This window comes from Mobula hypostoma, chromosome 5 (genome assembly GCF_963921235.1).
Source record: "Mobula hypostoma chromosome 5, sMobHyp1.1, whole genome shotgun sequence".
Taxonomy (NCBI): Eukaryota; Metazoa; Chordata; class Chondrichthyes; order Myliobatiformes; family Myliobatidae; genus Mobula; species Mobula hypostoma.
In genome coordinates this window covers 64,169,357-64,182,243 of record NC_086101.1, presented here as the reverse complement: position 1 = coordinate 64,182,243, position 12,887 = coordinate 64,169,357, and the positions used below count along the sequence as shown (strand labels likewise).

At 41.9% G+C, this 12,887-nt stretch overlaps 1 pseudogene; it reads right to left on the bottom strand.

Annotated features, from left to right (window-relative positions):
- Positions 1 to 6,922: 6,922 nt before the first annotated feature.
- Positions 6,923 to 12,110, bottom strand: LOC134347315 (uncharacterized protein K02A2.6-like; annotated as a pseudogene).
- Between the last annotated feature and the right edge of the window lie 777 nt (positions 12,111 to 12,887).

The window sequence follows — 12,887 nt, the reverse complement described above, 5'->3', positions numbered from 1 at the left end:
TTTTGTGGGATTGGTGTACAGAATTAATAATTAAACAGTTATTGTCATATGTGCAGCCTGCTATACAACTTTTTGGGTCAGTCTATCTGAGAAGTTCTCCCATTGACAACAGATATATTGCTACTTATGCATCTGATTGGTCCTGGTGGATGATTTAGAAATGAAGAACAGGTGCTGCTGGTTACAGGTAAACCAGGGGCACTGAAAGAGAAGACATTGTGCTTATTGTTGCAGGATATTTCCACAACCTCTCCAAGGGATAATATCTCTAGAGATAAAGGTTTACAAGAGCAGCTGTTTTCTAGATCTGAAATCTTCTATGGATAGTCCTACTATGCCTGGACTGCTTTGCCCTTTGGATTAAAGGCAACATTACACTGAAACTTACTAAAGTCTTCATTATTGTTGGCAGAGAAGATGCCAGCATTTTGGATTTCCCAGAATTCGATCTCTTTCATCAATCAACTTCCCAGCTCTTTACTTCACCCCTACACCCCCACACCAGTTTCACCTATCACCTTGTGTTTTTTCTTCCCCTCCATCCACTTTCTAACACTGACTCATCTTTTTATCTCCAGACCTGATGAAGGGTCTCAGTCCGAAACATCAAATATACTCTTTTCCATCGATGTTGCCTGGCCTGCTGAGTTCCTCCAGCATTTTGTGTGTGTGTTGCTTGTATTTCCAGCATCCGCAGATTTTCTTTTGCTTGTGATTGAAGTATAGAATAACATTATGTCTTGTTCAATATTCCTTTTAAAGTATTGCAGGTGAATTTTGGCCACATTGCACACAATAGTCCCCTCCTGGAAGAACACAGAGCCAATCTTATTGCAACAATCCGGAAAACCTGCAAGTAAGTGACACATTTACCTAAACTGAGAGTAGCTCTTCCATTCCTGTACAAAATGACCAATATCTTCTTGCACCATCCGCTTTCCCCAATCTCCCATATTAATAGAACTATGATACATCCTTTGGGTCTTTCTCTCCTCTTGAATATCTTCATTAAAAAAAGCAAATGGATCACAAATGATCATCTTAATGGGCAATGCTGCCATATATTACATTCTTTGTATTAATAAACACAGAGCCTCCATTAACTTTGGTTCTCTAATCTGAAATGGCCCGTGCAGTCAACAGAAAATGCATAATTAACACTTGATACAGTATTAATCTAAACCTGTGGATGAAGGAGTGGATGACTCTGATGGCATCTTATCAGTGGGTCATTAGGTCGGTCATGAGATACAAGTGCTTCTTCCATCTGTGCTTTCTGACAGTGTTTGTTGATTGATCAGTGAAGGAAACCATGAAGATAACTTTGTGCAGTATGTGAATCCATCTCTCATGTTCTATTGAATTATCAGATTGAGTAATACTCTAGGATTTATATGAGCTTCGTGTTTGAAAGGAAAAGTTTTGTGCTCTAATAATATATTTTGGATGTAAAACAATTCAATGCAAACAAATTAGTTTTATAGTAAGGCTAATGTTTCTCTATTGTTTTTGTCTTCCAAACTGATTTAACAATTCGGCCACCACATCTTTGCTTGCTCATTTTGACTGCCACCAGTCCACTTAATGCCCACTGCTTTTCACTGATGTACACATGTCTATGATGGACTTTCATGTAATGTTCTAATCCTAGAAGGATCAGCTGCCAACTGTTCCATGCTAATACAATAGCATGTACTTATTGTCAGCTGGCTGTTAGACAAAGTGCAAAATATTTCCTGAGAGCTAGAGATAGGAAATGAAATAGTGACATCCTGACAGCCAGCAGGAATTTCACTCTTGTACTCTTATATAACTGGGCAGACAATGAAATGTTGATCTGTTGTATGTCAAATGGCACACACTGTCATTAGAGCCTCCAGACAAGTGCCCAACATTGTCAACAAACATATCATACAAAGCAGCTCTCTTACAAACACAGTGATCACCCACAAGTTCATAAAGAAAAAAAAGTTGTCCATTAAATTGAGGGTAATCTATTCCAGGACGTGCACACAGACTATTTTAGACAGAAGAGTCATGGCAATAAGAGAAAGAGGGACAATGAGTAGATTTGTTGCCTCCTCAACTGTATAATAGAATGGGGCTCAGATGCACCCAAAACAAATAAACAATTGAAGTTGTTGCCCTTCTTTTCTCCTCCAGTTCAGTCAGGCTCAGAACACAAGCGCCCTCCCCTCCTGTCTGCAATGCCAGGCTTCAATGTGTCTGATAAACAAAGGCTAGCCTTCAGTACCATGAGCATGATGAGAATTTCAATGGAATGATTTCCTCAAATGAGCATTGAACGTTGTTTGTGTGTGATGACGGCGTGGTGTTTGAAGATTTGGAGTTGATGGCAGAACAGTCAAAGAGCAACTGAAGTTATTGGACCTCCCTCCTTTGAAGTTCTATCTTATCGAGTTGTGTTTTTCCCTTTAGACATTGGTAGACACGTCTTATGGGTCACATGTTTGGCTGGCATTTCAGCTGCCAATATCTAACAGTCATTCCTTGGCCCCAGTACATGGTATCCTTCTACGGGAGAGAATGTCTTCAGTGGAATCTTGAGATACTAATTAGTGGACGTAGGGGCATACCCTCTGGGTTTTCCATTGTATATGTCACTATATTGTCATGGTCCCTTCTGGCAATCCCCCACCTTGCCATTTGCCTCAAAATTTGGGCCTCGATCACCTCACTTAGATTCCAATCATTCCCAGGTTCCACTAACTACACGCGCCTGCTTCCCATCAGGAATGGCAGGATAAAAACCCTGGGACCGCAGCAAGAAGCCGCCAGTTCATTAGTCGACTCTTGTGAGAGTAAACCTTGTTTCCTGTTCCTGAGAATTTTTAGTTCTAAGCTTCACATCGTCTCGTGGATATCGGCTCCCTGTTCGCGGAGGTGCTACGCCTAACGACTCTGCCTCAGCATCTGTGTCCTGCACTTGGGTTTGTCCCCAGCCACGCCCCTGCAACAGATATATAACCCCAAGATTCATTTTCTTGCAGGCATTCAGCATAAATACAAGAAACACAATAGAATAAATGAAAGACCACACCCAACAAGACAAACAAACAACCAACCTGCAAAAGACAACCAAAAGTGCAAATGCAAAGTTAAAGGGAAAATAAAGAGAAATAATAATAGTAAAAACTTGAGAGGGGTTTTTGTCCCCGCTCAGGCACATCCTCAGTTGGCAAATTGGGAAATACTCTTCTAATATGCTGGCCAGGTGGGAGCTAAAAACCATCCGCAGGCCAAAACAGAAACAGATCCAGGCACATCTGTATCCAGGTGGGGATGTGCTCTGGTCAGTGTCTGTTCTCCATGTTAGGGACAGTTGAAACCAAAACGTGGCTGCAGGTATAAAAAACAATACCCTTTCGCATTAGAAATGGAGAGAGGTCTATGGGAGAGAGTGATATGGCTGATATGGCTGCTGCCTGGGGATCACCAGGGTATGTCTGGAGCTGGTACTGATGTGACAGTAAGTGAACCACTAGTGGTGTACTGTTGAATAGGCGGGCAGGCACCAGGAGAGCCGAAAAAGATACAGCCAACATTCAAAGTAGCCCACCAACAGCACAGGCTGGACAGCTGCAGATTTTTCTCAGGGGAGCAGTCCACTTACAACTAAGAACTCTCAAGCAGTTAAAAGAAGAAAGACATGCATGAAATGAACCTTCCTCCAAGAGGACCACAACCTTGTCATGGTTTGGAGGCTTGGATGCCTCAATGACATGGAGAACTATGATGGCTGGAGTCAGGTTCTTGGTAGGGTCACCCATGCCAAGCAGGTCAAAGGGTACAGGACAGACTAAAAGTGGTTTACCTGGTCCTCCAGGATTGGGCATTCAGCTCAGGGGTAACAACCCTGACTGGTAAGACAAAATTGCTAGGGAACAGCAATCCTTCTACATCTGAGTGAGACAGTATTCCTGAGTTTCCACCTGGGACTTGTATAACTGACAGTAGTGAAAACTGAGAGGAAGCTACTGACACGTTGAAGGAAGCCCTGAGATGGAGGATCGCCATTGCTGCTGTAAATTCCAGTGGTATAATGGGCAGGAAGTAAGCAGAAATAGACATTAGAAGTAAACACATTCATAATACATGTACTATATATTTATTATCAAGGAATGGAACTTGAGACTGACATGACAGCATACAGGGACAAACTTCATCAACTGTTGAGAGGAAAATATCCTTTCATGCAATGCATAATGAATAGCAGACTGATCATAAAAATAACTTAATCCTTATAGACATGTTAAACCAAATAAAACATTAAGTAGCACAGGAGCTAGAAAGAAACCAACCTGAAGACCACAACAGTGGTATACAAGACAATAATGAAGATGCTACCACCTGATGTCCTGATGAAAATAGAATTACTTCAACAGTTGCTCCACAATCTGATGGTAATAGCAACAACACAGATATAGAGCAGTCACAGAATGCTAACAACAATGCTGAGCTTACATACAAATTTATCTTAACATTTAACACCACACTAAAAGAATACATTGATACTGACCCTACAAAATGACCCTACATAGTAAAACAAAACACATCATCAAAATTTGCAAAATTAAATACTCTCAACAATATTATATCACCACGTATTTAGGAAAACTTGAAACATTTGAAGAACTACACACAATAACATACTGCACAGCATTGACAGCAGTGCAGTGCAACGGCTTCAAAATAGAGGCACTTATTAATAGAAACTCAAAACTGAGTAATGAAATGAGAACACCAAAATAACAAAAGAGATTTAAAAACAACATTGAAACCTTAAGTGCAGAAGTAGCTCACCTACTGGAACATAAAATGGATAACCCAAGCAAGAAGGTTAAGAAAAAAGCAATAGAAATACTAAGGAAGTATAAGATCCATACAAGATGTGATCAACCAAACAGAAACATCGTATAATTTTTAGATGCACTAAAACAAAAGATTGGTGCATACAAAGCCAGATTAAATAGGTACATGAAATGCATCAGACGAAGAAAAGAGAATCATCAGTTCTGAAACAAGGAAAAAATGTTTATACGGAACATTGAAATTAAATCTGATGCACCAACATATCACCAGCCCTAGCACAAAATTACCACCAAACACAGAGATAATGAATTTTTGGTATAATCTGGCCAAACAGGATGGTGTACAATCAAGAAACAAGCTGGATTAGGGCAGAAAAAGAATAAACTCACACAGCTGCAGACATGCAAACAAATGAAATTGCAATGAATATGCTAAAAGTGGTTATAAAAATACCTACAAATGGAAAAGTACTGGTAAGGATTATATTCATAATTATAGGTATAAAAATTATCTGCCTTCATCTGTACCTCATAATACATAAAAACAGTTTTCTTAAAAATCCTGAAAAAGTTCACAAGTTTTTGACAGACTGTAAAGCATATCTCTTATCTAAAGAAAAAATCACAAATGACCCATCAAAAATTGTCCTATTACTTTTTTTACAAACTGCATTTAAAATTCTAACATCTTGCATCTTGCAAATAATCACTTCAGCAGCCACAGATTACTTACAGAAGAGCAGAAAAGACGCCATAGGGGTATGAAAGGATGTAAAGAACAACTGATAATAAATTCTGTAATTCTAAATCAACCCCAGAAAAGCAGAACATTTTCATGTGGTTATATGGACTACCAAAAAGATTTGTTTCTGTCTCACATTCATGGTTAATAGAAGCTCTTAATAATAAATCTGCACCCAATCCGACAACATCTGATGAAGCATTTGCGTAAAATAATTACCCTATCTAATAACAACCAATAAAGAACAACCATCATTATCAAAAAAAATTGAGGCATTTTCTAGGATGTTTCTCTAAGATCACTACGGTTTTATCTAACTTTAAACCTACTCTCTAATTTACTGAATCAGATGAAAGCCAGGGATCAGATCAGAAAAAATGAAATGAGTTATACCTTGACACACATTCTATATAGATATTGAAATTATACGCTCCTTCAACAGAAAAGCTAAAGCAATTAATTCAAATAGTATAAGTATTTTCTAAAGACATACAGCAATCATGAACTTTGGACTAGTTAAGTTCAGAACATTAAACATAAAGAAAGACACAATAGAGTTACAAGAATATAAAGCAGAGCAGTAGGGAACAATACAAATGATCGATGAAAAAGACAGTATCCAACTATTTACTAGGTGCATTAATAACTGCTTTGGAGATAGTTCTTCACACATACATTTGCATTTCACTTGATTGTCTTGCCAATTTTCACCTGCTCCTACCATTATTTGGGGCATGTCCAATTCTTCCCTTCATTTTCTGAATGTGTACATCCCCATTTTATGGGGTAAACTAATCATCAGCATCCATTGCGGTGTATGGTTATATTTTTTTTTTATCTTTCCTGCTACCTTACCTCCTGTAAGGACTCCAAGTTCCTTCATCTCAATTATACAGTGTTTGTTCCAATGATGAGATTTGCAATGCAGGTGGCACCTGTATATATTTTCTTTCTTTGTGATATGTGACTTCTCTCTGTGCCATAATACTTTCCCTTTAATTTCAGAACTTTCAGGGGACCTTGCCTTACTCCACTCCTCCATCCCAGCAACCACTTACCTATCCTACAGTACTTTCCCAATGCTTGCTGTCTCACCTTTTTCCTTCCCTCCAAAGACCCACTGTTTTTGCAGATTAAGAAAGAATGGTTCATTTACCTCTGCGCCAATTTAATGTTCTCCATTTGGTGCTCACAAGGTGATTGAAGAAGCAGAACTCAGACTGAGTGACCACTTTGCAGTACACCTATGTACTGTTCACCGGGGCTTCTGTGAGCTTATCTTCCCTAGACCCAGAACCACATGTTTCTCCCACTGCCCAAACAGGCCTGTCCAGGAAGCTATACTGTTTCAACCTGATCTCGAGCTCCTGAGCTCCTGAGCTCTTGTTGGCTGCCGTTTTAATTCTCCACCCTGTTTCTGTCTGACATATCTGACATGCCCTCCTGCAATTGTTTTAACAAGACCCAGTGCAAGCTGGTAAAGAGATAACCGTCTTCCATCTGAATACATTGCAGCCTATTGGAGAATATATTGAATTCTCCAATTACTGTTAAATTACTGTTAAATACTTTATCTACATGAGAACTGGACATTTTTGCTGTAATTCAGTTGTCTCTCACATTGACGCAGTCCGCCCCCCCCACCATTTGTACATTCTGACCACTATTTGCAACATTTTACAATCCTTTGTTACTCTCTAAACACCCCCACAACATCTCATCTGTCTGCAACATAGCCTCAATCAGTCACATCCCTCCACCTCCTCCTGCAACGCCCACCACCAACTTCTCTGCAGCTTACAGCATTTTGTCTCTAATTCTTCAATAGGTTCTGGGACCTGATTTCTCTTTCCATAGAGATGAACTGATCTACTGAGATTCAATACCAGCTTTTTTTGTTTGTTTTACTCCCTATCTGTGTTTGGGCGAGGGAGCAAAAGTAACATTTCAGTATGTGTTGAAACAAAATTATGTGGGAATGTGGATGAATGATGTGAACGCAAAGCAACTTCAAGGGGATACCATAGCAACACATCCAAAATGCTGGAGGAACTCAGCAGGTCAGGCAGCATCTATGGAAATGAATAAACAGTTGATGTTTCAAGCTGAGGACTTTCAGCAGGAGTCAAAGGGATATAAGCGATCTGATTAAATTGCGGATGGAGTATAATGTGGAGAACATGAAGTACAGTAAAGCTGAGTGTCTAAATGAGGAGAGTCTGGGAAATATTGATGTTTGATTGGCTTTGTAGGGAACTTACTGAAATCTGACACAAAGGTGCAGCAAGTATTAAGCTATGGTACGTTATGCTCCATTTGCTTTCATTGCAAGAGAATTTGAGGTAAATGAGGAAAAGGGCAGGAAAATGGTGAAGAGGTAGGGGATAAGCTATGATCTTGCTGTCTAGCAGAATAGGCTAGAGGGGCCAAATGCTTCTATTTCTCATGTTCCTATGTTGCAAATGGAAACAAATAAACAGAAGTGACATTTGAATGCAGCAAAATGAAGCTTCTTTACAGAGCAAATAATGCGATAACAAATAACAGATGAGATAGACACTCACACCTAATGCACATGATAAATTACAAAATCAGCAATAAATGGCCATCCTAGCAAAGTGTATGAAGTAATAAAATATTGAAATATATCATAAACATTGAAGAGATTCAAAAAAACACATTCTATTAAATAGCCATAGGAAGAAATAGTTTAAAGGCTTCTACAATGTGCAGGCCATAAAAACAAGGGGTTATAAATGTACAGCAGTGAGTTGAATAGAAATATCAGCCTGTTTTTGCACTTGTGGAATACAATAGCTTTCACTGAGAAATTGTGTGAGGAGCATTATATTAAAGATGTGAATCTTGGAACCTGTTCCACATCTAACACAGAAGTATTGAACAATAATAACAAACTTAATATGGGGATATGAAGCTAGCTGAAGCATCATTTTTTAATTTTAAAAGCTACAAAAAGGAAATGTTAGCTGGTAAAATAATATTCATTTATCAATTCGGAAATGACAAGCAGATGGCAATAATATCAGATGTGTGGAAAGTTCTACTTTGAAAAAGGACCACTCAACAACTTCATGCCCAAAGGAAACAACTTTATCTGAGACGGCAAAACCAATATTTACATACAGAGGCTTTTACTGAAATGTACTGCATGGCAGAGAAGTTATACACATGCACACCAGACAAGAAAACAGAAGTAAAACCCCACCAACCCCGGAACCAACCTCTCTTTACAAACAGCTTCCCCTAGCGGGAGTATTGCTATATTACTATTATCCTAGTTAGTATTAACTTATTTTTATAATGCTCACATTACAACACATCTCCCCATTTAAATTCCAACATTCCCCAAATGTAAAAGAACTGGGAATCAAAAACAGTGGTGTCATTAGCTTGCGTACCCCTGAAACTTATACTAGTGTCTCAGCAAAAGTTTACCAATACAAAACACCTGAAAAATATGGCAGATTCAACATTCAGTCTAACACAAAAAAAACTATCCAGTCAAACATTCAGTCTATCAGGAGGTTTGTGAGTGCGCTGTGATCTGCGCACTACCCCCGGTGACCCAGCAGGCACCGCTGGTGATGGTGTTTTGGGTGGATCTTGTGTTGGGGGCATGAGAGGGGTCTGTGTGTCCATGTGAGAATGTCTATCCTCTTCAGCAGACCCTGACCCCTCTGCCAGCGTTTCTCTCTCTGGCAAAGTCACTGGTGGACATGCTCCCACAGTAGTCTGTCTCACCATTGGAAACTCCGTGGAACTGTCTGCCTCTGAGTCTATATCATGACTCAGGGACACATGGTCCTGATGTCTGTGGAAAACACATCCATCAGTCAGCTTAACAACATAGGAGACTGGACCACTTTGCTTAAGAATAACCCCAGGTAGCCATTGCTGATTGTTGTTACTGCTGAAGTTCCTCAGATAGACACTGTCATCCGGTTTTAACTGTCTCTCTCACACATGTTGATCATGTCCCTTCTTCTGCTTTTCCTGCTTTCTCTCCACTTTTGCCTTCATGTCCGGGCACAACAGATCCAATCTTGACTTGGGCCTATGCCCCATCAGCATCTCTGCTGGAGTGTGTGCACTCATAGTCTGTGGCATGAAGCTGTATTTAAACAGGAAATGTGAAAGTCACATGTGAAGAGAGTCCCCTGTCATCCACTTCAGGCCTTTCTTCACTGTCTGAACAGCCCACTCAGCCATACCTGTTGTAATATGAGAATTATTAAAAGTAAGTTAATACTAATTAGGACAACGGAGGGGGGGGGTTTACTTCTGTTTTTACTTCCGGTGGGCTTTGTATATAGTGTGCTTGCCATGCCGTATGGGTTGGGAAAGCCTTTGTATATACAAAATGGTTTTGAAGTTCGACATAAAGTAGTTTCTTTGGCATGAAGTTGTCGAGTGTGCCTTTTTCAAAGTAGAAGTTACTACAAAACCATTTGAGGCTGAGTGGAAAGGGGTCGTCCAAATGTGATGAGTGCTGTTCTGCTGCATGAACTCACTGAACAGCTCACTGGTGAACGTCGGGTCATAATCAGTGACCGGAGTGTCAGGCAACCCGTGGACTGCAAACACTTGCCTGAGTTTGTCTATGGTTGAGTGGGCTGTGATATTGCTTATAATGTGAGCTTCGATTCATTTAGAATGCGCATCCACCATGATAAGAAACATCTGCCCCATAAGGGGGCCAGCAAAGTCCAAATGTAGCCTAGACCAGGGGTGGTCTGGCCACTCCCATGGGTGCAAAGGAGCTGGTGGTGCCATGTTCTGATTGGTCTGACACTGTGTGCATGATTTTACCTTGTTCTCCAGATCCTGATCCATTCTTGGCCACCAAACGTAGGATCTTGCAAGGCTTTTCATCCGAGACACCCCTGGATCAGTCTCATGAATTCCCTCCACAATCTGTGAACGACCAGGCGAAGGCATGATGACCTCGCCCCCCAGAAAATGCAGCCATCCTGCAGACTGAGTTCTGTCTTGCGTTTGGCATAAGGCCTCAGTTCCTCTCCTTCCACGACTCTAGGTCAACCTTGTAAAAGAAAAGTCTTGACTTGGGACAGGACTGGGTCCTCTCTGACAGCCTCTCCAATGAAAACACAGTCTCTGGAGGCACATATGTAGTAACCGGTGTCTCAGGTAAAGGTAGTCGACTCAGTGCATCTGCATTTGCATTATCCCCACCCGCTCTGTACGCTATAGTGTACCGGTAGGCTGAAAATGTAAGAGCCCAACGCTGTATCCTGGCTGAGGCTGGCGGTGGGATGCATCTTAATCTCAGTGAACAGGCTCATCAGTGGTTTATGGCCCATATAAATTGTAAATACGCGTCCATAAAGGTACTGATGAAAGCATTTGACCGCAAAAACAATGGCCAGACCTTCTTTGTCTAACTGTGAATATCCCTTCTCAGCAGCTGTCAGGGTACGTGAAGCAAAACCAATAGGCTTCTCTGAACGGTCGTCCATTACATGTGAGAGAACTGCCCCGACTCCATAGGGCGAGGCATCGCATGCAAGGGTGATATCCTTGTCTGGGTCATAGTCAACAAGCAGCTTCACCGAGTGGAGGAGTCCTTTCACTTCCTTGAAAGCTTTCTTCTGCTCTTCACCCCACTGCCACTTAGTGTCACTGTGAAGCAGCTTGTACAGTGGGGCCAAAACCTTTGAGAGGTCAGGAAGAAACTTGTCATGATAACTCACCATGCCCAAAAATGACCTGAGTTCAGTGACGCTCTTGGGGCTTAGGGCCTCCTTGATAGCTCTCACTTTGTCCTCCACAGGGCAGAGCCCCTCAGCTGTGATCTGGTGCCCCAGGTAGGTCACACTCGGTGCCAGGAACACACATTTGCCGCATTTCAATCCCAGCCCTGCATCTGAGAGTCTCTTCAGCACCTGTACTAAGTTAGCCAGATGTTCCACCTCCATGTCCCCCGTGATCAAAATATCATCAAGGTACACTGCTGTGTGCAGAATCCCCTGCAGCAACGTGTCCATTGTCCTTTGGAAAATGGCAGGGCTGGACGCCACTCCAAACACCAGGCAATTGTACTTGAATAATCCCTCATGCGTGTTGATTGTGACGTCCTCCTTTGAATCCTCGTCGATCAGCAGCTGTTGGTAGGCATGGTTCATGTCCAGCTTTGTGAACAGCTTACCCCCTGACAGGGTCGCAAACAGGTCATCCATCTGTGGCAATGGATACTCCTTCAGCCTAGAGACCTGATTCACTGTAAGCTTCTAGTCCCCACGTATCCTCACCGTTTTGTCTGCCTTCAAAACTGGAACAATGGGAGCTGCCCACCTTGAAAACTGGACGGGATCAATGATGCCCAGCCTCTGTAAATGTTCCATCTCCTCCTCGACTTTGCCTTTCATGGCATAGCTGGGCTTAAAAAAACGTGGTGTGGCCTCAGGGTCAACATGGAGTTTTGTTGTCACGCCCTTCAGTGTGCCCAGCTCGTCCCTGAATACGTCACTATACCACAGCAGAATGTCCTCCGTCATGTGTGAATACTTAATTTCAGCCAGTTGAGCCGGATTTTGCGAAGTCAGTCGTGGCCCAAAAGACTGGGTCCCTTGCCCTTAGCTATCACCAGCCTGGCTTCAGCCTTCTGACCCCTGGCTGAAATGTCCACATATAACACCCCTAAGTGAGGTATGGGCTGCCCCGTTTAGGTCCTGAGTCTGAGTTTGATGGTCTGATGGGAGGCAGGTTGGACCTCCATGTCCTCCTGTAGGTCTCCTCACTAATGACTGATGCAGTAGCCCCTGAATCAATCTCAAACTTAATGTCCTTTCCCCTGACAGTGACTGTGGCATAATATGGTTCAGGTGGTTCCTCAACTGTTTCCACTCCAAACATGTAGGCACATGCTGCCTCTTCGTCTGCTTCCTCGAGGTGGTGTGTGGTTGCCTGAGCCTGTTGAGGTTTCCCCTGCCCAGGCTTAACCTTACCCTTTGAACTCCTGCACTTTTTGTCTAAGTGTCTCTTTTTGCTACAAGCATGGCAGACAGTGTCTTTGAAATTGCAATCATTTCCATAGTGCGTCCCTCCACACTTAAAACATTCCACCTGCTTTGCCAGTTTACTAGTCTCTCTCCTGACTTCATGCACTGCTGCCAACTGCGAACCCCCATGTCCTTTCTGGATATCCTTGGCATTATTAGCAGCCATGTCCATGCCTTGGGAATTCTCTAGGTCTTCCTTGAAAGTCAACAGTGGGGTTTCCCCCAGCAGGCAGCGTTGTATGGCGTCATTATTAATGCCGCATACCAATCTGT